The sequence below is a fragment of the Acanthochromis polyacanthus genome, chromosome 13 (assembly GCF_021347895.1).
Source record: "Acanthochromis polyacanthus isolate Apoly-LR-REF ecotype Palm Island chromosome 13, KAUST_Apoly_ChrSc, whole genome shotgun sequence".
Lineage (NCBI taxonomy): Eukaryota > Metazoa > Chordata > Actinopteri > Pomacentridae > Acanthochromis > Acanthochromis polyacanthus.
In genome coordinates this window covers 3,842,009-3,869,790 of record NC_067125.1, presented here as the reverse complement: position 1 = coordinate 3,869,790, position 27,782 = coordinate 3,842,009, and the positions used below count along the sequence as shown (strand labels likewise).

The 27,782-nt window shown below is 37.0% G+C and overlaps 1 pseudogene; it reads left to right on the top strand.

Moving 5' to 3' along the window:
* The window catches only part of LOC110955184 (fibroblast growth factor 12-like), a 31,048-nt pseudogene extending 5,529 nt beyond the window's left edge, over positions 1-25,519 (top strand).
* Positions 25,520-27,782: the final 2,263 nt, after the last annotated feature.

Here is a 27,782-nt window from a genome sequence, read left to right as displayed (position 1 = left end):
AAGTGTAAATATTCCTCTGTCTCAGTGATCAGAGGCTGCAGTTATTCCTGTATTTATTTATTTATTGTATATTCTACCGCTGTTGACGTCTGATCTGAGCTCTGGTTTCATCAGGATGCAGCATGTGATGAAGGGTTTTTTTCTTTTCTCTGCAGCCTCACAGATGTTAAAACTCACAGTTTCTTCCCCGACGGTGTGAAAGTCGGCTTTAAATATAGATCAGATCAGAGAAAACATACGTCTGCAGCAGAGAATGTGATCGGTGTCGCTGCTTTAATCATCAAAATACAGCAAATTTATGAAGCTTAGCCAATAAAAATAGACTCTCACAGTAGAATATGGAGGTAAACGTCAAATTAACCAAATATTAAGGCTTTTTAAACAGCTTTTTTTACATGGATGAAGGAAGATTTAAGGTGCTGAAACCCTTTAAAATATAAAACATGCCATAGAAAATATTGATTGAAAACCAAAGATATCAGATCAGATTGAAAATATTGTCAATTTTAAGATTTATGCACTGATTTGAGCTAAATTCTCTCAAATTGCAGGCTTTTCCTGACATGTTTGTAAACTTTTATCTGGAATAAACTGTTATTATGTGCAAGAAAACTTGGTGTCCATCTGTAGTTATGCAAAGATTTGTGTTTGTAAAACAATTAAATCACAAATTTAGGGAAGAAACACAATGGGAAAGAGACAAAAACTAACAAAAATTGGACACAAAATTCACAGAAACGACCACAAAGAGACAACAACCAGTAATAAGAGACAAAAAGTGACATCTGAAGACGTGAAAAGAGCAGAAATAGGTTCAAAATGACTGCAAACCAACAACTAAAGACACAAAAACAGCAAATCGGTGCAAAAACAACAGAATAAAGACTACAAAAAACAATTTATAAATGTGCAAAACAAACAGAAAGATACAACAACAAACAAAGAAAGAGCAAAAATTGAAACAAACAGATGCAAAACATCCAACAAGAGACAAAAACTAATAAGCAAAACACAAAAAAACACAAAAACTTCCAAAACAATTGCAAAGAGATGACATCCAACAATAAAAAAGGCAAAAAAAAAATGACATCTGAAGACTCAAAAAGAGCAGAAATACATTCAAAACGACTGCAACAAGAGACAAAAATCGACAACTGAAGACCCAGAAACAACAGATAGGTGCAAAAAGGCTCAAACCAACAAAAAAACAGGTTTTAAATGTGCAAAACAACCACAAAGATACAACAACAAACAAAAAAGAGAGAAAATTGGCGCAAACGGGTGCAAAACGACTGCATTGAGCCAAAAACCAACAACTAAAGACTCAAAAAGCACAAATATGCACCAAACAAACCCACAATCAGACCATGCTACTTAAACTGGTATAGATGCTAAACTTGAGATGCTAAGCTAACTGTTTCTGCAGTGTTTATAAAGACTTTCTGGATGCTAACATCACTGTTGTCTCCACGATCTCACCGTCTGTTAGACTCTCAGGAGAAGTGTTAAGGGTAGAGTCATACGCATAGACGTAGGACAGGAAGTGAAAGGATTGAGGCGTTGTTCTCCTCCTGAACCTCACCTGAAGACTTTATCTCCATTTAACAAACACTCTGGACATTTAGTCATTTAGTTCAGCTGCACAGAGCAACACAACGTGGTAGTTTTAGTCGACAAACCTTCAACACATCCAGAAAAGTTCACGATTAAGAGTTGATCTGAAGCTGCAGGGTTTTATTCTGTAGAAAACTGTTCTTAAGACTTTTATTTGTAGGATGTAGTTCAGTCCCAGCAGCCGGAGTCGTGCTGGCGTTTCCCTTTGGTCTCCTCCTCAGTCTGGATCTTCTCCCAGACGTTTCTTCCTCCACAGATTTCCTTCATCGATCTGTTTGTTTGACCGGTTTGAGGATCTGAAGCTTCGTCGTGTTCGACTGCTTCTGTCTGACAGGAAGTAAAGTAGAACAGCAGCTGCTCCACATTAGCTTCAGTCTTCTGCTCTATTTCTGAGTCCAACTGGCCCACATTGTCATCTGGAGCATCACTTCCTGTGAGCGGCTCCTCCAGGTTTACCTGGAAGCACCTGGAAACATCTGGAAGCATCTAGAAACACCAGGAAACACCAGGTTCAGATTCAGGTGTTTCTGCTGCTTCACTCTGCCGAAACTGAATCAACAATTGACAAGTTTAAGAGCAGAAGCACCTGGAAACACCTGGAATCGCCTGGAGATACCTAGAAACATCTGCGAACGCCTGGAGACACATGGAAACACCTAGAAACATCTAACCCTGACCCTAAACACCCGATGATAAGTATCAACACAGTGTGTACATTTAGAAACACTTGGAAACACCTGGAAAAGCCTAGAAACACCTAGACACACCTGATGATGACAATTTTCAACACAATCTGTACATTTTCTACTAATTTCAGACACATTTCAAGTCATTTGAGGACATTTTTTTGGGTCACATTCGAGTCAAAATGGTGGAAACAAACAATCCACCATTCTTGTTGGGAAAATTTTGCATTTTCTTCCATTTTCAAGGACCAATAATTAAAAATATCCCCTCTGTTGGATCCATCCGATCATTCTGATCTGATGGAAACTGTTCTGTCTGTCTGTTTACCAAATGTCATGGCTGTTGAAGTTTTATTTCTGGAGATATTGAATCTTTAAAATGACTTCAGAGATGTTTTTTTGAGGGTGACAATACAAGAATTGCCAGGTCCGAGAAATGAAATTGTTGGGTGTCTGTTGCATGAATCTGACAATTTTTGTGTTGTTGTTGTGTTCCAGAGCCCCAGCTGAAGGGCATCGTGACGCGCCTCTTCAGCGAACAGGGATTCTTCCTGCAGATGCAGCCGGACGGAGCCATCAGCGGCAACAAGGACGAGAACAGCGACTACAGTGAGTTTGAACACCATGTTCGCTTTGCTAAGAAGGGAAAAGGGAAATAAGACCAGTAATGAGTCCGTTAAATGTCTACACCAACTCTTCCACCTCCACTGTAGAAGTTCAGGGTAACAAAGAGCTGAACAAAAAGCTCCAAAAAAAACCGCTTTGTTTTATTCTGACAGAAATTCGTCTTCTAGAAAGGACATTTAGTGAACTGAATCTCCAACCAGGACACTTCCTGTCACATCAGACTTTTATTTGGTGGAGTGAAAAGTTTGCCACGTTAAAGGGAGGATCTTTAAACATCTGGGCCAGATGTGTCACCAAAGCACGGTGAAACATCTTCCTTACAGCTGATTAGCATAAACTCAAAACTTGACTAAAACTTCTCTGAAGTGACTGAAATTGTCTGGAATCACTGAAAAACTGTCATTTTTAACTAGTTTCAAGTAATTTTGGAGAGTTTTTGGGCCATTTTAGACCATTTTGTAGTCATGTTTGATTAGTTTTATGCTATTTTACACAAAATTCATATCATTTTGGACAGTTTTGGACTGAGAGGACTAAAAACCTACTGGATCAATAAATAAAAGCAGCTCGGTTCAGAAACAGTGAACAGAGCACCAGGTTGTTGGAGATCCATTCAGCATGGAGAAGCATCTTTCTACTGATGATGAACAGAGACTCAAAACTGGACTAGAAGATGTCAGAAATGACAACAAACTCGTTCAAAATGACTCAAATTCTCCTTAATCACTCAAAACCTGTCATCTTAAGCAAGTTTCAAGTAATTTTGGACAGTTTTTGAGTTATTTTAGAGCATTTTCCACTAGTTTTATGCTATTTTGGTCTCATTTCGAAGGGCTCAGAAAGAGTGAACAGAGGAGATCCATTCAGCACGGTGAAACATCTTTGGAGAGAAATAGTTGAATATCTACAGTAAGAGGAGACGACTTTGTTTCAGTGAAAAATGAGCCAAAGAATCTGCAGCTCAGAGTTCATATGGTCGGATCCATTTGTTCTGTTCGACTTTATTTTTAGAGCTTCCGTGTTTCGTTGCTTCTGTGGATCTGAGACGACGTAAATATTCATGAAGCTCAACCACAAACATCAGCTCCGGGTTTGAGACGAGCATCTGCCTCCATTAGCGTTATTACAGCGTGACACGAAACGTAAAAGACTACAGAATGAAGCCAGCAGATGTCAGCTGTACTCTAACTTCAGGAAAGACCTTTCAGAAAGACGTTTTCAGCCGAAACATTCGGACACGTTTCTGCTGCAGATGAGCTCCGGATTACTGGCGCTTAAATAAAAAAAAGAGGACAAGAGGAGGAGGAGGAGGAGATGTTTTGGATTCCCCTCTTCTCTCAGATCATCTCGGTGTTAAATAAAGGAGGATTAGCGGCAGCCATCGCCACAGGCCTCTTCCTCCTCCACCTCCTCGTCCTCACCCACACTGCAGCTCTCCGAGGATTAAATCACCTCCCATCGCTCCGGCCGTTGTTCTGCCTCTCTGCTTCACTTTTATCAGCCCGATGCACGGCGAGGGTTTAGAGAAAGCACAAAAACACTCGACCTGAAAGGATTTAATGGGATTATTGTGGTAGATTCACACAGGTGCAAGCAGGAGGTGGATTTACCGTCGATTTTCCTCTTATTAATTTAAACAGAAGACACTTTTAGTCCTCAAACGTCAGTGAATAACTGACACAAAGGACCTTAAAGACAAAAACATTGATGCGATCTTCCACTTTTAGTGATAAATTCTTTAAACCAGCATCAGTTCTCATCATAACGACCAAGACATGCATTCATTTCTATGATTTTAATGCAAAAATTACAAAAACACGATTCATTTCACGATTTAATGACATTAAAGACAAAATTAGCATCAAAAAATGTGTTTTTTAAGGAAAAAGAAGACACGTTTTTCATAAAATAAGTAATTAAATGATGAGATGTGTAAAAAAATTATTAACTGCATCGATTCTGAGACATAAATACATAAATGAAATGTCAGATTTCAACAAACTTTACATTTAGGACCTTAAAGACAAAAATGTCAGCATCATAAACAGCCATAAAAATATTAAATATCAACATTATTCTTCATTTTTAACTCAATAAATCATTTAAACCAGTGTCAATTCTCATCATAATTCGAAAATATCTAATAATTTCCATGATTTTAACCCTTAAATTACATTATATCGCTGTTTTTTTAGTGGAAAAATAACAAAAAACGTGATTCATTTCATGATTTAAGGACATTAATGACAAAGATAACATCACAAACTGTGCCTAAAAAGTGTGTTTTTAATGAAAAAATATATTTTCCGTAAAATAAGGGATTAATTGATGGGATGTGTCAATAATTAGAAGTTATATTGATTCTGAGGCTTAAATATTTTCATAAAATGTCAGTTTTCAACAAACTTTACACTCAGGACCTGAAAGACAAAAATATCCACAACAATACCGGTTATAAAAATATAACATACAAACATTATTTTCCACTTTTTCTGAGAAATTTCTTTTAACCAGCATCAGTTCTCATCATAACTAGAAATTATATTTTAATTTCCACGGTTTTAGCCCTTTAAATTCCAGTTAGTTACATTATATCAGTTTTTTTTAATGAAAAATAACAAAAACATGATTTATTTCATGGTTTAAGGACATTAAAGATGAAAATAACATCGAAAACAATGCTATAAAAATATATATAGGACTCCATGAAAATATATTTTTTAAATGTTATGTGTAAAAAATGATGCCACTGTTGGATTTTTGTGTAAAGAAATAAACGTAACAGCTGATTTAACCTGTTTTAATGGGGATATTTTTGTCTTTAAGGTCCTGAATGTAACTTCTTGTGTTTTACAGATGTTTTAAAGGAGCTAAAATTATAATTTCAAACTTCCCCAGTGATAAAACACACTGATGTTAAATGCATGTATTTTTCTATGACTGATCTGTTCCTGCCTCTTTAGTAACCACCTCTCTCTCTCTCTCTCTCTCTCTCTCTCTCTGTCTGTCTGTGTTCCTGAATGTCTCTCGCCCTGCAGCCCTGTTCAATCTGATCCGGTGGGTTTGAGGGTCGTGGCCATCCAGGGAGTGAAGGCTGGACTGTACGTGGCCATGAACGCCGAGGGATTCCTCTACACATCAGTAAGAAAGGCTGCCGCCACCTTCTCTTTCAGCTGGTGCTTTTATTGTGAAGGTTCAAGGTTTCTGTTCATCATAAAGAAGATTTGAAGGATCTCAGTCAGTAATCTGCCGGGTGATAAAATAATTACAGAGAATAATGAAGGATAACGACTCTAAAGGTTAGATTTTATCAAGTTGAGACAACTTATATTTTGAAACAGCCCCGGATAAAAGGCTGTTATTTTAATGCAATGGAGGGAGTTCATTGTGATGCAACTGCAATGACTTTTACTGTGAAGGAGATAGATGACTGTCATCACGAAGCATCAGAAGGGCTTTTATTGTGAAACATATAGGGAAGTTTTGGTGAAGTAGATGGATGACTTTCATTGTGAAGCAGAGAAATGACTTTTATTTTGAACTAAATAAATGGATTTTATTGTGATGAAGATAGATGGCTTTTATTTTGAAGCAAATAGGGAACTTTTATTATGAAAAAACTGTGATGTAGATAGATGACTATTGTTGCTAGATGACTAGATGACTTTTATTTTGAAGCAACTGTGGGACTTCAATGATGACGTAGTGAGAAGACTTTTATTGTGAAATAGATAAATTACTGTTCTTGTGAAGATAATTGATGACTTATGAAAGATGCAAGACTTTTATTGTGAAGCAGCTAGAGGACTTTTGTACTGAAAAAGATAGATGACTTTTATTGTGAAGCAGCTACATTGCTTTTATTGTGATGAGCTAGATGATTTTTATTGTGAAATACAGTAGATATATGACTTTTATTGTGAAGCAACTTAGGGGACTTTGTGAAGCAGCTAAATGACTTTTATTGTGAAGGAGATAAGGAGATAGCTTTTATTGTGAAGCAGACAAATGACTTTTATTGTGAAGTTAATTGATGACTTTTATACTTAAAAAGCGAAGCAGCTAAAGGACTTTTATTGTAAAAGCAGCTTAATGGCTTTTATTGTGAAACAGCTAGAAGACTTGTATTCAAAAAGATAGACAACTTTTATTGTGAAGTAGATCAGTTGCTTTTATTGTGAAATACAGTAGACATATGACTTTCATTGTGAAGGAGATAGAAGACTTTGTGAAACAGCTAAATTACTTTTATTGTGAAGCAGCTAGAGGTATTTTACTGTGAAGCTCAGTGTTTGTGTAAATAATCTGAAAACGTTCCGACCAGAGATCACGTTTTCTGGAATGTTTTTACCTGTTTGTTCCCAAATGATCTTATTTCAGGATATTTCCCTCAAACCGTCACTTCATCTCTCAGATCGGTTTCCTGTCGGAGAAAATATCTGCTTTCTTTAATTATTTATTCCGTTTTAGGGCCCAAACGCAGCGACTTCGTGCCACCGAGCTGCAGTTTTAAAAGCGGCGTTAATAATGAAACGGCTCTGATCAGCGTTCGGTTGTTGTGAGTCCATCTGGCATCCATTATTCATGTCTGCTGCTGCCATCAAACTTTAAAAATGCGATTCTTCAGCCGCTGCGTTAGCGACGAGGTGGAGGAGACGATGTGTTTCCTCTGTAGGACATCTGGTCTGACCAACAGGAAGTCACTATTATCCTGTAATAACTCAAATACAGCAGCAGGACCAGCTGTGGAGGCTCATGGGAAATGTAGTTCATGTTGCAGATTTTGAACTATTTTCTTAACCGATAATAATCAACCATTTAATAAATAAATATATTAAACATAGTGGGCGTTTTACTATATGCTGATGATGCTGTTTTTAGTGATAAACATTTAGCATCAGCCTTGAAAGCGTCTTGGTGTGTTTCACAGTTCTGGTCGGAGGTCATTAACTACTACAGAAGTCTTTGTCATGGTGGCCATTGCTAGACAAACTGCTCTCGTAAATTTGTCTAATTTTCTTGATTAATCCAACAGTGGTCATATTGATTGTCGTAGTTCGTCCCAGTTTGTCTTAAACACATAGACTCTGGTCGGAGGTCATTAACTACCACAGAAGTCTTTGTCATGGTGGTCGTCATTAGCTGAACTCCTGAAATGGAAATGATCACTTGGATTGTTGTAGTTCATCCCATTTTGTCATGTACACATAGACTTTGGTTGGTTGGAATCACAGCAGAAGTCTTTGTCATGGTGCCCATTGCTAGCTAAACTCCTATTGTGAAACTGTTGCAATAAATACAACATTGTCAATCAATAGCTGATTTATTTATAGGTTTTATTTAGCATATTGGATGTTTGTCCATTATAGACCACATGAGTCTTTGTCATGGTGCCCCCTTTCTAGCTAACTTGAGCTTAAGAAGGTTCCTGACCACCTACAGATGATCTTTTCTACCTTTTTTCATCTTGTTTTAGCTTAGCTTAGCTTGTCTTGGCTTATCTTGAACTTTACCTGGAAGCTGTTATAGGCCACGTAAGTCTTTGTCATGGTGCCCCTTCACTAGCTAAATTGAGCTCTACAACAAGGTTCCTGACCTCGTACAGACGATCTGATCCTGTCTTTTCCTAACTTAGCTTAACTTAGCTTAGCTTAGCTTGTCTTATCAGCTTGGATACATAACTGCAATGTCCTTGAAATGTGTACTGTGTAGGCAAATTACGTTAGATTAGGACTCTGTATTAATAAACATTAACTATTAGATGACTCGGATCCGATCAGGAACAATAAACTTGAACTGGACGTCCATATTTGTGTAAAATCTCTCAGTTATCGGTTGTTTGCTGTTGTACCTGCATTGCTAAGCTGCACTTCAGCACCACTTCACGGCTGCTAAACCTCATTTTCTCTGAACTCACTGATGCCTTTTATCAGATGCCAGATCGTGCATCAGCATCCAGATCACACACGAGATAAATCTGGACATTTTTCAAGCCTGAGCTGGTTTCTGGTCGTCCTGCCTGCTCAGTTACATAAAACCAGCCTCAGCGACGTGAAGCCGTCTGAACGCTGTTTATCTCAGCGATCGCATGTTGTGATGTGAGACACAGGATTCCTGCTGCGAGCAAAAGAGACCGTTTTCATCATTTATTCCTTCTGTTTGCTCCTCATCCTCCTCCAGCTCTTCCTCTCTGCTTTCTCTGCTCTCTGTGTCGTCAGCTGAGCCTGAAATACACTGAAACAGAAGAAAAATCGCAAAAAAAAGGGGAAAAATCTGAGAGGAAGGTGAAATAAACAATATAATAAGCAAGAAACAAAACTGCAAAGTTCAAATACTGTAAAGAGAACAGCAAATATCTGCTGATTTATATGTAGGAGAACAAAAATAGTGCAATTTTACAGTCAAAAGTTGTAAAAGAATGAATTCCTATTTATAAAAATAGACGTGTTTTTTCTCTAATTTAATAAAACTAAAAATATCTTTAAAATAAAAATTCAAAAAAATATTTACCATTTTACAGTCTTTAATAAACATTAATAATAAATATGTCTCTCAAAAAATGCCAATATGTGATTTAAATACAGTAAAAATAGCATCAGTCAAAATACAGTGAATATATTTAGAGTTTTGTCCTATTTTTTACTTTTAACATGTAAAATTATGTTTTTTTCTGCAATTTAATAAAACTGCAAATACTCAAGAAAACATAAAATTATTTACCATTTTACAATCCTTAATAAACATAATTTAAATCATTTTAAAATCTGCAAATATCTGATTCAAATACCATAAAAATGGCGTCATTTTACCGTCAAAATACGGATTTTTTCATGTGGAGTTTATTTAGTTTTGTCCTGTTTTTTATTGGTAACATGTAAGTTAATGTTTATTTTTTTCTGTAATTTAATAAAGATAAAATACTAAAGAAAACTGCAAATATCTGTAAATATTTTTAGACTCCATTAGCATCATTTTAGAGTCAAAATACAGATTTTTGATGTGGAAATCATTTAGTTTTGGTCTGCTTTTTAGTGGTAACATGTAAATCAATGTTTTTCTTTTTATTAGTTATTATCTGTAATTTAATAAAGTGAAAAAATATTCTGAAGAAAACTAGAAATATCTGTAAATATTTTTAAAATGATTTACCATTTTACAGCCCTTAATAAACATAGTTTTTCTTTTAATAAAAACTGCAAATAAGTGATTTAAATACAGTAAAGACAGCATCACTTTCATCATCAAAATACTGATTTTTGATTGTTTTCTGTCTGAGCTCTTGTATTTTAGGGTTCATTTGTAAATTAATCCTTTTTTCTGTGATTTTACACGTTAGAATCTCTAATTCTGTGACAAGAACTACAGTTATAACCCTTAAAATGGAATTTGTTTTCTTCAGTGTAATCTGTTGTCTGTTTATCTCCATTTTTCTAATATTATTAATTTTAAACTTATTTTATTAGTCATTTTCTTTTGCTTCTTGTGTCCTTTAGTCCGTTTTCAGCTCGTTAATCGTCTATAAATCATTTTCGAACCTGAAACACTCAGAAATATTAACAGTTTGGGTGTTTTTGTAGTCTTTGAAGTAAATAAATGAACAGTTATTTGTGTTGAGAGGAGCCTTGAATCAAAAAATGTCTTCAGAAGCTCTCAGGTTGAGTGTTAAATGTTAGAACAGGTGTTTGTGATTTATAGGGGGTTGTTCTGCTCTGATTGGCTCGGCTTGACCGCCTGTTCAGAGGACGAATAATCAACACACATAATAATAAACACACGTCTGTTATGACTGGAGGAAGTCCACTGTCCTAAACTGGGATTTTAAATGAGCCACATTCTAACATAGAGCAGAGAGAAAGCCAATAAATGGTAAAATAGAACCATTCAGGTCCACATTTTAACTTAAATAAACACCATCGAGACTTTACAGGTAATCTGAGGCCTTCAAAATAAAGTTTTATTGTGTACAGACTATAAATATTGAACTTTTTAGATTTTTCAATAGTTTTAACTGTTGTTTCCTGTCTGCTCTGTGGAAACACTGCCTGCTGTTCACCTGAAAACTTCCTGAATTTTTGTCACCTGACTGTTGATCACAGCGGAGTCACTAATGGCTTCCAGGCTGCACCCAAAAGCACAGAATTTTTTTATTTTTTACGGAATCTGGTTACAGCAATCAATTAATTTTTAGCGATTTTTAAAAAAAATTAATTTTGGTTTTAATTAAATATCAGAACTTGAAGCTCAAATTTGGTCATTTTTACCCCAAAATATGATGCATTGTTCATTAATTAGTCATTAAAGTATTTTAAAAAATAAAAAATCTGTCAGTTTTTTCAATATTTACACTTAATAATACGTCCATCTGAAGTAATTCTGCAAAATAATTCACTTTAAAAAGGAAAGAATGCAAAAAAAAAAAACCCAAAATGTGCCAAAAACCATCATTCAATTCAATTCAATTCAATTTTATTTATATAGCGTCAATTACAGTCAACTCGTCTCAAGACGCTTTACAGAACCCAAATGCCTGACCCCCAGAGCAAGCCCAAAGGCGACAGTGGCAAGGAAAAACACCCTTTTAACAGGGAAGAAACCTCGAGCAGAACCCGGCTCTATATAGGGGGGACCCATCTGCCTGCTGGCCGGGCGGGTTGAGAAGGACAGAAGAGGGCAAGGGGGAGGGATGGGAGAAGAGGGAGGGGTGGGAAAGCACGGAAAACACAACACACATTTGGATACATGCATGACAGGATATGTGACACAGACAAAGTATAAGCTAACATTGAAAACTGACTCATAATTTACTCTTATGATGTACGGCTCTGACATTAAACATACTCCATATATAGCTAGCAGTAAAATTCAAACAGTATGTAAGTTAGCATAACAAGTATAGTGAAGGCAATGCAGAGTTGACTGGTGGAAAAAGGGAGTTGGAAGCAGAGGGCTGGAGGAAGGTCAGCAGCAGCATCCCACAGTGGACATGATGGAGACTGGACCAGCTGGTGGAACATCAACCACAGATCTGAAGCATCCAGCTCTGGGACCAGGGACACTCAGAGAAATAGCACAGGGGGAAACAGAGTGAATGTACTGCAATAACGGTATACATATTAAATGTAAAGGTAGACAGAGAAGGGCTCAGTGCGTCAAGAAAAGTCCCCCAGCAGCCTATAGGCCTATAGCAGCATGACTAGAGGCAGAACGAAGGGACGTCCAAGAGGGAGTCAGCTGTGCAATGAAGACACAAGCCGAACCCCTGTGGGTCACCCAGTCAGCCCTAACTATAAGATTTGTCAAAAAGGAACGTTTTAAGCCTGGTCTTAAAAATAGAGAGGGTGTCTGCCTCCCGAACCCAAACTGGGAGCAGGTTCCACAGGAGAGGCGCCTGATAACTGAAGGCTCTGCCTCCCATTCTACTTTTAGAAATTCTAGGAACAACAAGTAAGCCTGCAGCTTGAGAGCGAAGAGTTCTACTAGGATAATAAGGTACTATCAGATCTTTAAGATATGATGGAGATTGGTTATTAAGAGCTTTATATGTCAGAAGAAGGATTTTAAATTCTATTCTGGATTTAACAGGAAGCCAGTGAAGAGAAGCAAGTATAGGGGAAATATGATCTCTTTTGCTAACTCCTGTCAGTACTCTCGCAGCAGCATTTTGGATCAGCTGTAGATGTTTGAGAGAGCTATTTGGACAACCCGATAATAAGGAATTGCAATAGTCAAGCCTGGAAGTAACAAAAGCATGAACTAGTTTTTCTGCATCACTCTGAGACAGAATGTTCCTGATTTTTACAATATTACGCAGGTGAAAAAAGGAAGTCCTACAGACTTGCTTTATGTGTGAGTTAAAGGACATGTCCTGGTCAAAAATAACTCCAAGATTCCTCACAGTAGTACTGGAGGCCAATGTGATGCCATCCAGAGTAACTATTTGCTTTGAAAGCGAGTTTCTAAGATGTTTGGGGCCAAATACAATGACTTCAGTTTTGTCTGAATTTAGCAGTAGGAAGTTAAAAGTCATCCAGGTTTTAATGTCCTTAAGACAATCTTGCAGTCTAGCTAACTGATCAGTTTCATCTGGCTTCATAGATAAATACAATTGTGTGTCATCTGCATAACAATGGAAGTTAATACAATGCTTCCTAATAATATTGCCTAAAGGAAGCATGTATAATGTGAAAAGTATCGGTCCTAAGACAGAACCCTGAGGAACTCCATGATTAACTTTAGTATGCTCAGAAGAGTTATTGTTGACATGCACAAACTGGAACCTATCTGATAAGTAGGATTTAAACCAGTCCAGTGCTGTCCCTTTAATGCCAATTGAATGTTCTAGACGCTGTAATAAAATGTTGTGGTCGATTGTGTCAAACGCTGCACTAAGATCTAACAAAACAAGTATAGAGACTAGTCCATTATCTGATGCTATGAGAAGGTCATTAGTAACTTTCACCAGAGCTGTTTCTGTGCTATGATGCACTCTGAAGCCTGACTGAAACATTTCAAACAAATTATTCCTTTGTAAGTGTTCACATAATTGATTTGCAACTGTTCTTTCCAGAATTTTAGAGAGAAATGGTAGGTTGGATATCGGTCTATAGTTAGCTAACACATCTGGATCTAAAGTGGGCTTTTTAAGCAAAGGTTTGATGACAGCAACCTTAAAAGCCTGTGGTACATAGCCTGTTACTAGAGAGAGATTAATCAGATCTAACATTGAAGAATTAATTATAGGTAAAATCTCCTTGAAGAGTCTAGTTGGGATAGTTTTATTGGCTTGAGTTTAGGACTGTTTTTCCTACGAACTGTCACCCATCCACCCGGCTGTTCGGGCGCTGCTAAGGGACGGCTAGCAGATGCTACACTAGCTAAGCTATTGCGGTCCGCACCGGCTAAGGGGGCCTGGCTAGCTGCTAGCGGGTTATTTTCCATGGTGCGGAGCCGCGATTCCAATTCGGAGAGCCTCGCCTCCAGAACTACAAAAAGGCTGCACTTATTACACATATCGTTATCACTAAAGGAGGCAGAGGAATAACTAAACATGTGGCACACTGAGCAGGAGAGGGAGAGAGAGGGAGAAGAAGAGGCAGAAGCAGAAGCCATGCTAACAACACGACACAGTGCTGAAACAGGAAATGACGCAATACGCTCACCGTAACGTCAGACGTCGCCTGCAGATCAGTTCCAGTCAAAAGTTTTCTTGGTCATATCATCTCTAACTGTGTCGCCCTGAAGCTTCAGAAAAGCCTTTACAGGAAAATAAATTAGAAAAAAAAATAGGTAGCGGGCTCATTAATTACAAGTTTGATCAATTACAGACATTAGAAAGACTCCAAGGAACAATAAATGAAGATTATTAGTAATAATCTTCATTCCTGTGATGCAGTTAATGTGTAAAATGTAAAACAAAGGCCTCATGGACAGACTAAATCACGGATAATACAGTAAGAAAGACATAAAAGGGAAGTGTATAAATAATGACCCTGTTCCATAAATAGGATCCAACCTGACTCCTGCTCACCTCGTTGTGTTTTTAACATGACGACAGTGAACAAAGCAGCTCTAGTGTTACAGCTAAGCTCAATATGTAGCGCTGAGGGTACAGTTTTTAATATGAGCTGTGTGGACGGAGCGATGAATGATCGATACCTCTCTGAACGCTCAGATGAACGACATAAAATCGAATGTGCCGTCATTTTAAATGTGTAACTGAAACACAATCGATCCGGACACCTTCAGAGCGTTTAGAGCGCCTCATTAGCCGCTCCGTGTGTTGCAGTAATTTATTTCTAGCAGCTCTGACTGTCGTTTGTTAAACTCAATGTTTCTACTGGGCAGAACGTCGCTTCCTGTTTTATTTTGAAAAGTTTCCATTCTTCTCTGTTTTGTTTGTCTTTCTCTGTTCTGTCATTTTTATTTCCCACTAGGATCTTAAAACATTACCAGTTGTCATTTTACAGACTCTGTTTCAGGCTAATCTGTGACTGCCTCTTAACCTAGCTGCTAGCTGTTAGCGTAGTAGCTAATGGCCTAATGTGTTCAGATGTTTGTGTTTCTTCATTTTTTGCAGATTGTTTCTCTGCTAGTGTAACGTCTTTGACAGTTATAACAGATATTTCAGCTCATCTGACTTTAGAATGATGTTACAGTAATCTAGCTAGTGCTAGTTGCTAAAAGGCACAGCTAATCTCTTAGGGATAGCCTTAGCCTAGCATACCGATAATTACAAAAATGCCCAATTCACACCTTGATAATTTGTTGGGCTGATAATCAGTTGAGCTCTATTTAAAGACGTCTAAACTTTTGTATCTCTGGTTGTTTTACTTCCTCCCTTTGTCTGGTTTCCCTCCTCTTTTAATTGGCCCCATTAGTTTCACCTCTGTCTTGTTTTCCCAATCAGTTCTTTGTGTCTTAATGGTTTTGCGTCTCAGTGAGTTTTGTCAGTTTTTCCTGTTGATGTACCATAAGTTCACCTTACCATTTCTCTTCATCTAATTCTGATTTGCTCTTTTACTTTAGAGGAGGCATCACTCAGATTGGGGAAGTGCATGTTGGCAAGTAGAGAGCATTCTGGGAGTTTATCTAGTAAAGGGACACCATGACAAAGACTTCAGTTGTGGTTCTTGACCTCCAACCAGAACTCATGTTTACTGCTGATTTGTACTGAATAAAAACTGTCTGTTTTCTCTGTTTTTGTACATCAGGATGTGTTCACAGCAGAGTGTAAGTTCAAGGAGTCGGTGTTTGAGAACTACTACGTCATCTACTCATCCACGCTGTACCGGCAGCATGAGTCAGGCCGAGCCTGGTTCCTGGGTCTCAACAAGGAAGGAGTCATCATGAAGGGAAACCGAGTGAAGAAGACCAAACCCTGCTCACACTTCGTCCCCAGACCCATCGAAGGTGAGACCAAAACAACCGAGGACGGCAGTTGTCGAAGTTAGAAGGTGGTTTCTGATGAGAAAAGCCAGGAGGTGAAACCGGGAGGATTTAGAGGAAGGACGACTAGATTTAAAACAGATAACATGTGAAGTTGGCAACCTGTGGAGTTCCTCAGGGAGGCATCCTGGTGCCTCTACTGTTACTTCTGATTCTGACATTTAATGCTGTCGTCTCCATAATTAGATGAGAATAGCGTCTTGTGTGGCAGAAGGTCCAGGGTGGTTAGCCTAGCTTAGCGCAAGGACTGGAAGCCTGGAGAATGTTAGCTGAGATCCAGCAACTCCAGTTTTGTCAGATTTACTTTTTCATTCATGTTTATTGGACGAACCAGATGTCTTAATCTTCAGATGTGAATGTAAGATGTAGTTTTTGTAAAAGTCCATTTGAAAGTAGTAATATCGAGTTAAAAAGGTTGTTTCCTAATTTTAAACATGGGAAATTTCAATTGAAGATTCATTTTCACACATTGATTAGCAATGATATTGTGGGATATATACCTTGGATGTGTTTTCTGGTAGATCAGTTTTTGTTTTTGCCTGCATCTGTGGGCTTAATCAGGTAGCTTCCCTTTGGTCGACATGTTATTCATCTATCCCAGTTTGTTTCAAACAAGAGTTGTCATTGGAAATCAGGAACCACCTCATAAGTCTTTGTCATGGTGCCTCTTTGCTAGCTAAACTCCCAGAATGCTCCCTACTTGCCAATATGAACCTCCTGTAGTCTGAGTGGCACCTCCTCTGGTCTCTACTGCATCAGTTAGAGGCTCCACTACATTTACCCTCTAACACTACATTTACCCTCTAACACTACATTTACCCTAAGCTTTGTAAAAAGGTTTCTGACCACCTACAGAACATTACAGAACAGCTTTTAATTAATTTTCAATACTTATCTACTTTCGAGCCATCACCGGGATTACATGAGTTCTGGTTGGAGGTCATTAAGCGTCACAAAAGTCTTTGTCATGGTGCCCATTGCAGAACATTTAGGCACAGCTTGGAGGCAGAAATTCAGTTTTTTCTTCATGCATTGAGATTTAGTTGTGTATTATTTTTATGACTTTAATGTACTTGAAGTGTAAATTATGTAGGAAAATGGTGTCAGATTGGGCCTCGATATGGGCAGATACTAAATATTAAATGACTCCTATCGGGACATTTATAATTCCAGTCTACAGAGAGGAACACGGGTTGTGAAGGTTGGATACTGGTAGTTTGTTAGAGTTCCTGGAGCTCCTTCCTTGCTCCGCTGTTTGCTGACAACAAGTTTTTAGAACTGAACGTGAGAGTTTGGCGAGTTTTTTGTAGCTCGGAGGTTCAGCGTCGATCAAAGGTCGTCCTGCAGGAACTCCGTCTGAGTCGGAGGACGAGCCGAAGCTCTAATATCACAGATGGAGGTTTAATAGGAAACATGAAGCTGCTTCTCTGCTTTCAGCCGCTCTGCCTCCCCCCACCTCACCCATCTTCATTTAAAAATACCCATCAACTATCACCTTCCTGACGTCCATCTTCATCCATGTCCTTCAACCTCAGCTTCCCTCAGCTTCTTTCTTCCTCTTGTGTTACACTGCTGCTCTTTAGTGCATTTAAATCAATAAATTAAAGTAAGTCTGTGTATTTACAGTTTAAGGCTAAAGTTTTCCCTTCTCTGCACACCATCACTGTTTATTTGTACATATTTGTTAATATTTTGCACACAGCTCCATGTATTTGTATATTTTCTACACAAAAATGTCAGTTTAGATTCTCCAATGTGAGGATCTGGTGCTTTTGTTTGTCATAAATTTTTTATATCCCTTATTAATCCCACGAGGGGAAATTCTGATTTTCGCATATCCCCCCATCTGGGGGGGTCAGAGCGCAGGGTCAGCCGCATTACAGCGCCCCTGGAGCAATTAGGGGTTTGGTGTCTTGCTCAGGGACACCTCGACATGAGCACGACAGGCCGGGGGATCGAACCGCAACCCTCCGGTTGCAAGACGGCCACGTAACCAGTGGAAACTCAAGACTTCTGTGATATACATGGTCTTTCCAAGTGGATGTAAACTTTTTCCATCCTCAGTGTAACAATTCTTCAGAGTCTCCTGATGAACTGAATATTTCGGGGACTTTGGACTAGAACTTTGAAATTTCATGTCAGACAGATTCTATTTAAATCGGCTAAGTGGAGTCAGCAGCTGTAGTCGATTGTAACCACTCTTTAGAAATTCAGAGGCTTTGAAAGTCAGAAAACTTGATGAACACAATTTTCTATACCGCCAAAAGTGATATAGAAAGTTGCTGTATGTATATTTTTGACCCATGTTTGTTACAGTTTCTGAAGATCTTGAGTCTGCCAATCCAGTGATCTTCTGTGTTCAATGAACTTCCTGTTTCCTCCATGTCTTCCCTGCAGTCTGTATGTATAAAGAGCCGTCGCTGCACGAGTTGGAGGAGAAGCTGCTGAAGAACTCGAGGAGCCCGACGCTGAACAGCGAGGGTCGGCCGAGGAGTCTGGCTCAGGAGGCGCAGCAGCTGGAGGACTCCACAGAGCAGGACGGGTCGTAGCCTGCAGCGCCCCCCGCAGGCGGAGCAGGAGAACTCCCATTTTAACACTCCCTCTGTTCAGCAACAACAGCAACTACAACCACAACGACGACGACGACAACAACAACAACAACAACCGCCACGATGATGATGGCAACGAAAACAAAGAAAAAAAGAAGCTAAAAAAAATAATAGAATTAACGGGGGAAAAAAATCTTCTTCTTCTTGCTCGTGATGAAATATTTTAACCGGGGAGGGCGGCGAGGGGGAGGGGCTTGTTTGGAAAAAAATAAATATTCAGGACGTTGATGATGATGATTTACATTTTATGCAAAAAGCCCTGCTGAGACGGCGCCGGGTTGCTAGCACACCTACTCTTCATCGCCACATCGTAATCATCATCATCATTCATGTCACGACGATGACGAAATGTTTTCCCGAGTCGAGCGAGCGCTGAGAACTCCAAAGCTTTAAGCCATGTAGAAACTTCACTTCCTTTCATTTCCGAATGAATGCAAAAACCTTCGCACTTTCGACACGCTGCGCTTCTTCCTCTTCCTCTTTGTGGTGTTCCGTCCAATCAGGAGGAAGATTTTCTGTTTCCTCAGCTGCCACATCTGGTTCGTTTTCGTGTGTTTTCGGGAGGTTTTGTGGATTTTGTTGCAGTCACTGCCGATTTAAAGGTCTGGAGGAGGACGAAAGACTTCAGGCTGCTTCCTGACGAGGAGGTCACCTGCTTCACGTTCAGGACGAAGTGAAATTCTGTCTGTTTACCGGAAATCACTCACAGTCTCCACAGTCCTGCTTTTTCTCGGCGGCCGGCAGAGTTCAGATCGACTGATTTCCTTCCGACTTTTAATCTGCTGCAGAGAGAAAATCCGTGTTTATAAGATGCAAAAATATAGATCTTGAATTCATTTTTTAGCCCCGAGTCTTGTCTGCAGAGTTTGGTCTAAGGCTACAGCCTGACAGGCAAATCTCAGGGCAAAAACATCAGAAAACATCTCTGAAATCAGTTTCTAATTAAGAGATAATTGAAGATTTTTGTCCTCTGGATGTTAATATACAAAAAGTTCATCAGCAAATATTCACTGACAACCTTTTTCTCACGACAAAACTAAATAGTGAGTAATAATTCAGCTGAAGATCGATGAGAAAATGTTTCTATTTGTCTGGTCGGAGGTCATTAACCGACTCATAAGTCTTTGTCTTGGTGCTCCTTTACAAGCTAAACCCCCAACTGAAAAGTGAAATTTCAAAACAGGAACTATGATGAAATGTTTCACTACTTTTGTCAATAAATAAAAATCAGGAATTGTGTCAGAAATCAGCCTCAAATGTGAGATAATATTGACTCCTCAAGAAAAGTCTTACTTTTGGACTTGACTTTTGACATTTTTTGAAAGATATGCCAATAAAACAGTGCTAATATCAGAAAAAATATGAATTGACAACTCATTTTTGCACAAACAAGTCGGTTTTATAAGAAACTGGATTCAGAAACGCTGCTCTAGTTGATCCCAGTTTGTGTCAAACACATGAGCTCTGATCGGAGGTCATTAACCGACTCTTAAGTCTTTGTAATGATGCCCCATTTACCAACTAAACGCCCAACTATACAGTAAACTTTCACAACTGGAACTATGACGAGATGGTTCACTCCTTTTGTCAATTAATAAAAAATTAGGAATTGTGTCAGAAATCAGCCTCAAATGTGAGAAAATATTGGCTCCTGAATCTCTGGTTGGAGGTCATTAAGCAACTCTTAAGTCTTTGTCATGGTGCCCCTTTACCAGCTAAACCGCCAGCTAAAACGTATGCTTCAGAATAGAACTATGAGGACATGTTTCACCGTTTTCAGTTAGTAAAGTCATGAAATATCCAAAATCAGCTTCCAAGCAAAACATATTATTGGTTGTTGCAGGAAAGTCTTCACTAAGACTTTCGTCTTCTGCAGTTTGCCGTCCTGGAGATTAGAAGCTCCAGATTTTGCTGAAAAGTGCTAAAAACAACGGCATTGATTGATGAAAACTATCATTCAAAATATTCATTGACGATGTATTTTTCACGCCTAAAACTAAGGAAAAAGTTCTAACTTAAAACAGTAAAGTCAGGTATTGTCTGCAAAAATGTGCTTTTGCAATTTGGGGAAACCAACTTTGACCGACTTTTAGGGATAAAACAAAACAAATGAATAGAAAGTCTCATTTCAAGACAGGATCTGTGATGGAAATTATTTAAGTTTTAACTTTCTTAACTAGAATTTAAATATAGACTACAGTCTTTTTAGTTTTTGCAATCAAAACTACTGAAAATCACAACGGAACCAACATATTCTTTTCTAAAGAGCCCTGTTTTCATTCAATTTGTTCACGTAATCATTGAAAATGTAAAATGTTTCATCATAGTTCTTATTTTGATGTTTTTTTGTAGTTTTTGTCATAAATTAAAGATGACAGTGAATATTTTCTGATGTAGCGTCGAACAACCCAAGAAAACAAATGGAAACTGCAGATATTTGTCCATCCCTGAGGAGTTTCCTGATGTCGCAGAGTCCTCAAACGCACCACAGTGTAAACTAATGTCGGATGAGCTCTGAAATCTGCCGGTCTTTGAAGGCATCGGCAGGAACGTGGAGTCCGATCGCAGCTTCTTTGTGCTGCGCTCCGGTTCCGCTCGGATGGAGAGGTTTCGGTGTGTTGCGTGATGTTTTCCAGTTTGGAAGATTATAGACGACCCACGTGGACTGTGAAGGCCGAGTTGTGTAACTGTGATCCGGACCGAGTCGCACCTGTCCGTCCAGGTGTGGAGACTCTGTACGAAACCCGACGAGGAGAAGCCACAGCATGCGTTCAAGAGCCTGAATGTCGACACTTTGTTCTGTTTCACGACACGTTTTGTTTCTGTGAGGCGTTTTAAAATGCAAGTTTAGTGTTAAATATTAGGCCACACCCCTTTTTCCAGTGCACCGTCCAATCACAGCGCAGTATTATAGCTCTCAGTGATTGGTTCTGCTGATCGTTGGGGATTTTTGTTGGAATTAATTCAACTTTTTTGTGTCAAATTATTGAAAAAGGCAAGTTATGACTGATTATTCCTATTGTTCACACTTAAAAGCGTTTTCACATAATTGTGGATAATAACCTTTTTCTCTTGCTAAAAAAGAAAAAGTCTAATTTGGGGTTAAAATTCTCTTTTTTAGAGTTAATTATGTGTCTTGATGCCAAAAATGGATATTCTGTTTGTTTTTTTGCAGCTTGGTGGCTATTTTATTCATATATTTATTATTTTATTCATTTTTTCAACTGAAAATGTTTTTGTTGTTTTTAGCTCCTCGGATGCTTTTCTCTGTCGATTCTAAACTATATGGGAAATAACTAATCAATAATAATCAATAATAACAGAATAGTAGTTTAGCAGCCGTGGCTTAAAGGATGAAACGGAGTTAAAGTGATGTCACATCGTTTTGGACTTTCTGATCGTGGTGCATTAAAGAAACCTGGAAATTCTCAGCGTCTGAGGAGGAAACTTCAATTTTAATGATTTGATCAATCAATTTGATGGAAAATTAATCAGCTACAGATTTAGAAACTGATAAATCACTCATTGGATGTGACTATTCACTGATTTTCTCAGTTTCCTGTGAGTTCAAACTCAACTTTTTTGGGTAAAACTCTCCTGGTTTCTTTCACCGCCGCGGTGCGTTCAGGTGTCGGCTGATTGTAGGATTCAGTAGCGTCTTTAACACTGCCCTGCTTCGTCCAGACGAAGAGCACTGCCCTGAAACTGTTTTACTTCGACCTCGTCTGAACTTCATCAACCTGAGAGGAAAAGAACGACTTCCTGCTGCTTTTCAAAATAAAAATCTGAATCTTCACCAAAAATGCAAATTAATCAATAAATTACAATGTATGTAAATTTTAAAAAAAAATACTGTAAAAAGTCCATAAATTGGTAGTTGATTTTATTCCCGCCAAAATAATTTATTTCTTGGTTTTGTCACAGAACATTTTAACAACGATGTGTTTTTCTAAAATGTAAATCTATAAAATTCCATAAACTTTGGGGGTTTTGTCACCAACACACATTAGGGCTTAATTTGTTTATTAAAATGTTGATAAATTACAATTTGTTTACTGTAAAATGTGTGTAAAACTTACAAATATTGCAAATAATTTAATAATGTATGATTTATCTAAACTGCAAATAATATAAAATTTACTTAAATGATGGAAAATACAAATAATTTAATGTAACATTTACTAAATTTTGTAATAATTCATTGTAAAATTTACAAAAATTACAGGTAATTTGTTGTAAAATACTTTGTAAATTTTACATAATTTGCAAATTATTTAATGTCAAATTAACATAAATCCCAAAAAGTTTAATGTAAAATGTACAGAAATTACAAATAATTGAATGTAAAACTTACAAAGATGTGTTATTATTTAATCTATAATTGTTGTAAACCGCTTTAAATTCAGAGTAGAATGGACTTAAATTACAAGTAGTTTCTTGTAAAAATTTTTGTGAAATTTAAAAAAATTACAACTAAATATGAATAATGTCAAATTAATGTAAATCACAGTTTAATAAAATTTGTGTAAATTACAAGAAATGTAAAATTAAAAAAAATGTTAAATTCAAAATTTCCTTAATTTACAAATAATTTAATGTAAAATGTAAGGAGATAATGGAATGTAAAATATAAACAAAATACGATTAAATTATTAATAATTTACAGATTTTCACATTAATTTTCTTCCTGTAAATAAATTGAACTTGTTTGGTTTCATCGCTCATATTAAGTAATGATAAGTTTTATTAACATTTATGTAAATTACAGTAATTTATTGCAAACTTTAAGTGATTAAATTGTAAATGTGAATAATTTCTGACTTTTTGATCGATTTTCTTTCAGTCAGCACCAGATTTGGTTGTTAATGAAGGAATAATTGAAGAGTTTAAAGTTCAGACGAGTCGCTTCACTGCCCCAAAACTTTTCTTACTTTCCTGGAACTGGAACCCTTTAGTCCTCTGGAAGTTACCGAGTTTCCCAGAAACATCCGAGACGTTAAACGGTTTACAGAAAAGGAAACGATGAAGATCAGAAGTTTTATCACTGCCTTCGTAAGAACCGACGTTCCACAGGAGAAACAGGACAATGCTCTAAATATGAATAAAATTTAGATGTTTCGGTAGACTTTTTTTGTTTTATCCACTAAAACTTGTCAAATCCTGATGTTTTACAAAATTACAAAAATAGATACGATTCATGAATGAAATTAATTCTAATATGTAATTTTTTTTGATTCTTCACAACATTTCTGGAATGAAAAAAATGTTTAAAAAAATCTTGTTTTGAGTCAAAAACATATTTGAGAATGAAAATGAATGTTTTTTGCTGCCAATTGTGGCTGCAAAAATAACAAAATTCCACAGAAACCCTCAATAAATTATCATTTTTTGTGTTTAAATAAAAATAAATTCAGAATAAGTCAACAGAATGACAAATTAGGAATGTTTGATGAGGAAAAATTAAACAACAGAGAAAAGAAAATGTCAAAAAAAATCATAGTAACAAAATCAAAACTTTTCTTGGTACAAAGTGATGAAAAAGAGCTCAGATGTTTAGTTTGGTCCTTGAACGCATCGCAGGTTTGATGATTTCTGGGAAACTCGTCTCCTCCAATCAGCAGACAGAAATAAAACACGTCTAGATTATCGATTATTTACAGAATATTGATTATCTGTCGTGTTTTTACGATGTGACATCACTGATGGTTTAAAACTGTAAAACTTCTGCATGTTGATGAAATAAAATCACAAAGTCGCTGTTTGGGTTAGAGGGGGCGGGGCTAAAGCGGTGGGAGGAGCCAGAGTGGGCTGCTCTGATTGGCCGCCACGGACCAGTTGTTTCTTTTTCTCTTTTCTGGGTGTCATGTTGTTGATGTTTTACTGATTGAACGACAGACTGAAGGTCAGAAGGAACCAATAATCCACCGTACTGCCTCTGAGAACGTCTTCCAGTTCGGACTCGTTTGGACGACCGAGAACCAAACGCTCGACGGGAATGTTGAAAAACGAGAGACTTTTCTGCCTCCGGAGCTGCTTGAACCCGAACAGAACCGGTTCTGGGCTCAGATTTAACGGAACGACGGCGCCGCCTTCAGGTTGAAATGAAAATAACACAAAAGACAAAGAAAGAACACGAAAGTACGGAAGTCAAACAGCGCCAAAAAAGCACAAAAAATTAACAAATTCACTTTTTTTTAATGTCGCCAAAATTCAGTGATATTTTAAAAAGATATTTCTTCAGGTCACAATTTAGCTACAAACATTTTTTGTTTAAACCCGATTAACCTGCATTTTTTTTGTTTATTTCGACAGCCGACAAAAACAAAAAACAAAATTAATTAAAATTTTTAAAAATACAAGACTTTACAAAATAAATCAACAGCAGGAAAATCAGAAATGTTTCCTAATAAAAGTATTTTAGGAAAAATATCAAGCAATGATATGATAATAATATAAAAATGTTTTTTTCTGTTTTTGTCTTTAAATCAAAGTGAGAAATTCATAATGTTTGACATATAAAGAAAAAATAAAGTAGTTTAGAAAAAAAACACTAAAAACTAATAGTAATAATTAAATTTTAAATTATTTTCAGAATGAATTCTATTTTTTTTATTTTTGGAGGTATTTTTTCTTCCAGTTTTTATCACAAATTCAGAATCTGATGCTGCGTTCAATGCTGTGGGAAAAAGCAGTTATTCTGGTGTTAAATTTTCCCCTGAAGGCAGCGCGGTTCATTTTTTTTAAACTTCTGAGCATCAGGAAATGCAGAAAAGTCTCTCGGCAGCGGGACTCTTTCTCTATCCAAACCAGAGCGGCGTCGGCCTGCAGGGGGCGCCGTCGCTGGGTGATGATGTCATAACGGAGCGACGGGGGAGCCGCCATGTTTGAAACGTCTCGATGTTTCTTTGTGTTCGCTGATGTTTGCACCTTTTTCTGAGGCACTTCATCTAAACGCATCATGTATTAGAAACGTCATCGCAAAAACGCAGCCGGATGAAAAAAAGACGACGAAAAATAAAAAACAGAGCCAAATAACGACCCCGGAGTCCGACTCGTTTCATTCATGTCTTTGTCTGTTTGAGTCTTTACATCTGTGGCTGAAAGTGTTCAACTTTTAGTCGGTTTGGAAAAGTTTGACTCCATTAGGGGAAAAACTTGAGTCAATTTGGACAAATTTTTCAATAATTCTGGATAGTTTTTGACTTTTTTAGGACAATTTTGTAACCGCTCTATTTCTGATCATTTTGGAAAAATTTTGAGTCATTTTGGGCATTTTTTAAAAATAGTTCTGGACAGATTTTGGCCATTTAGGATACATTTTAATTTTTTAATGATCAGAAACAGTGAAATAAGAATTTGAGACATTTTGAAGAATTTTGTCTCCATTAGGGCAAATTTTTAGTGAATTGAAAAATATTTGAGTAACTCTGGACACGTTTTTGTCATTTAGGATCAAATTTGAGTTCTTTAGGACAAATGTGTCGTATTTTTTGACTATTTATATTTGAATTAATCATTTTCAAAAACAGTTGAATAATTTCAGATAATTTGTAAACAATTTTTGAAAAATTTGGGGTTATTTTAAAAAAATTAAGAAAAAAGTGCCACGCTGAAGGTGACTGAGAGTGAAGTGCATTCTCAGTCTGATTGTCCAAAATAACTCAAAAATTGTCCAAAATTGACTAAAATTTGGTTGTTTTTGATCCATTCAAGGACTTTTCTCTGGTAAACGCTGCAACATTGGAAATTTTTAAAAGAAATGTTTCACAATTACTCATTTTTTTCCAGAATAGTTTTTTTCAGCAAACTTTTACTTATTTTGACATTTTAAACAATTTTTTTGTAATTTTTGGAAAATTCTGAGTAATCTTGGACAATTTTTTGAGTCATTTAAGTCAAATATTGTCATTTAGGATAAACTTTGAAATCTTTAGGACAATTTTGGAACCGTTTTATACGACTTCTATCTATTCTGAAAAAAACTGAAGACATTTTAGACGATTTGAGAGTAATCTTTGGGCCAGAAATAATATATTGTTCAACTTTGAAATAATGTGGTTTTAGTTCCACAAAGAAGCTTTTAATCATTTTGGGCAATTTCTGTCTCAATTAGGACACATTTTTGATTTATTTTGGCCAAAAAAAAATGTCAGTGAGGACCTGTTTTTGTTATTTTGAACGTCTTTAAGTCAGGTTGGTCATTTAGGATTTGTGTTAATCTATTTAGAACAAATGTTTTATTATTTTTGGACCATTTTCACTCAATTTTGGACAGAATTATGGCTCCACCTGTGTTATTTTTTATTACAGAACCTGATAATCCAAATTTTTAGGCGCGCCATACTGCACTTCACTCTCGCTCTAATCGTCCAAAATGACTCAAATCGTGTCTAAAATAACCTAAAACTTTGACAAAGTAACAAAAAATGTTAAATATGACTCAATATTTGTCCAAACCTACTTAAGAATTGTCTAAAATAGCATGAAAAGTGTCTAAAATAACCCGGAACTAGTTGAAAATGACAGAAAAATAGTTTAAAATGTTAATATTTGAGTGATTTTACAACGGTAGAAAGATGTTTCACCGTGCTGGGTGGATCTCCAACAACCTTCTGCTCTGTTCTCTGTTTACTTTATTCATCCAGGAGGTTGGATTTTCCTCCTGAAAACTCTCAGGTTCATCACACCTGAGTGAGTCATGGCTTCACTGTTTCACTGAAAAGTGCAAAATATTTTATTTTTCACAGAATCCTGAAAAAGCAAACTGATCGTTTTTGACAAATTTTTAAAGAAAACACACTGAATTTGGTGAAATATCAGAACTTTAAACTTAAAATCTTAGTTCATTTTGGTTCATTTAAGGACCTTTTAGATGCTAAATGCTGTAATTTTGGCAAGTTTGGAACGAAAACAATCCACTAATGTTACACAATGATAAAATTTTTCCTCAAAATGACTTAAAACTTGTCCAGAAAAGCTCCTAAATGACGACAATGTGTCCAAAACAGCTCAAATTTTAAAAACCTTGTCCCAGATAGCTAAAATTTGTCTTAAATGACTCAAAAACTGAGTTTAAACTGTGAATTTGCTTCACGTTTTGTTTTTAAATGAAGATTTTGATCAGTAAAGTGAGTTTATTATGGGTCTGACTGTGAATAAAACTTACATTTATCATCAGCTGCATCTAAACACGGTAAATGTTCAATCTCCAGATAAATTTAGAGGTTTTACTGAATTCAAACCTTTTTTTCCAGCAGTATCCTGAAGTAAACTGAGTAAATACCACAGTGAACACGTATTT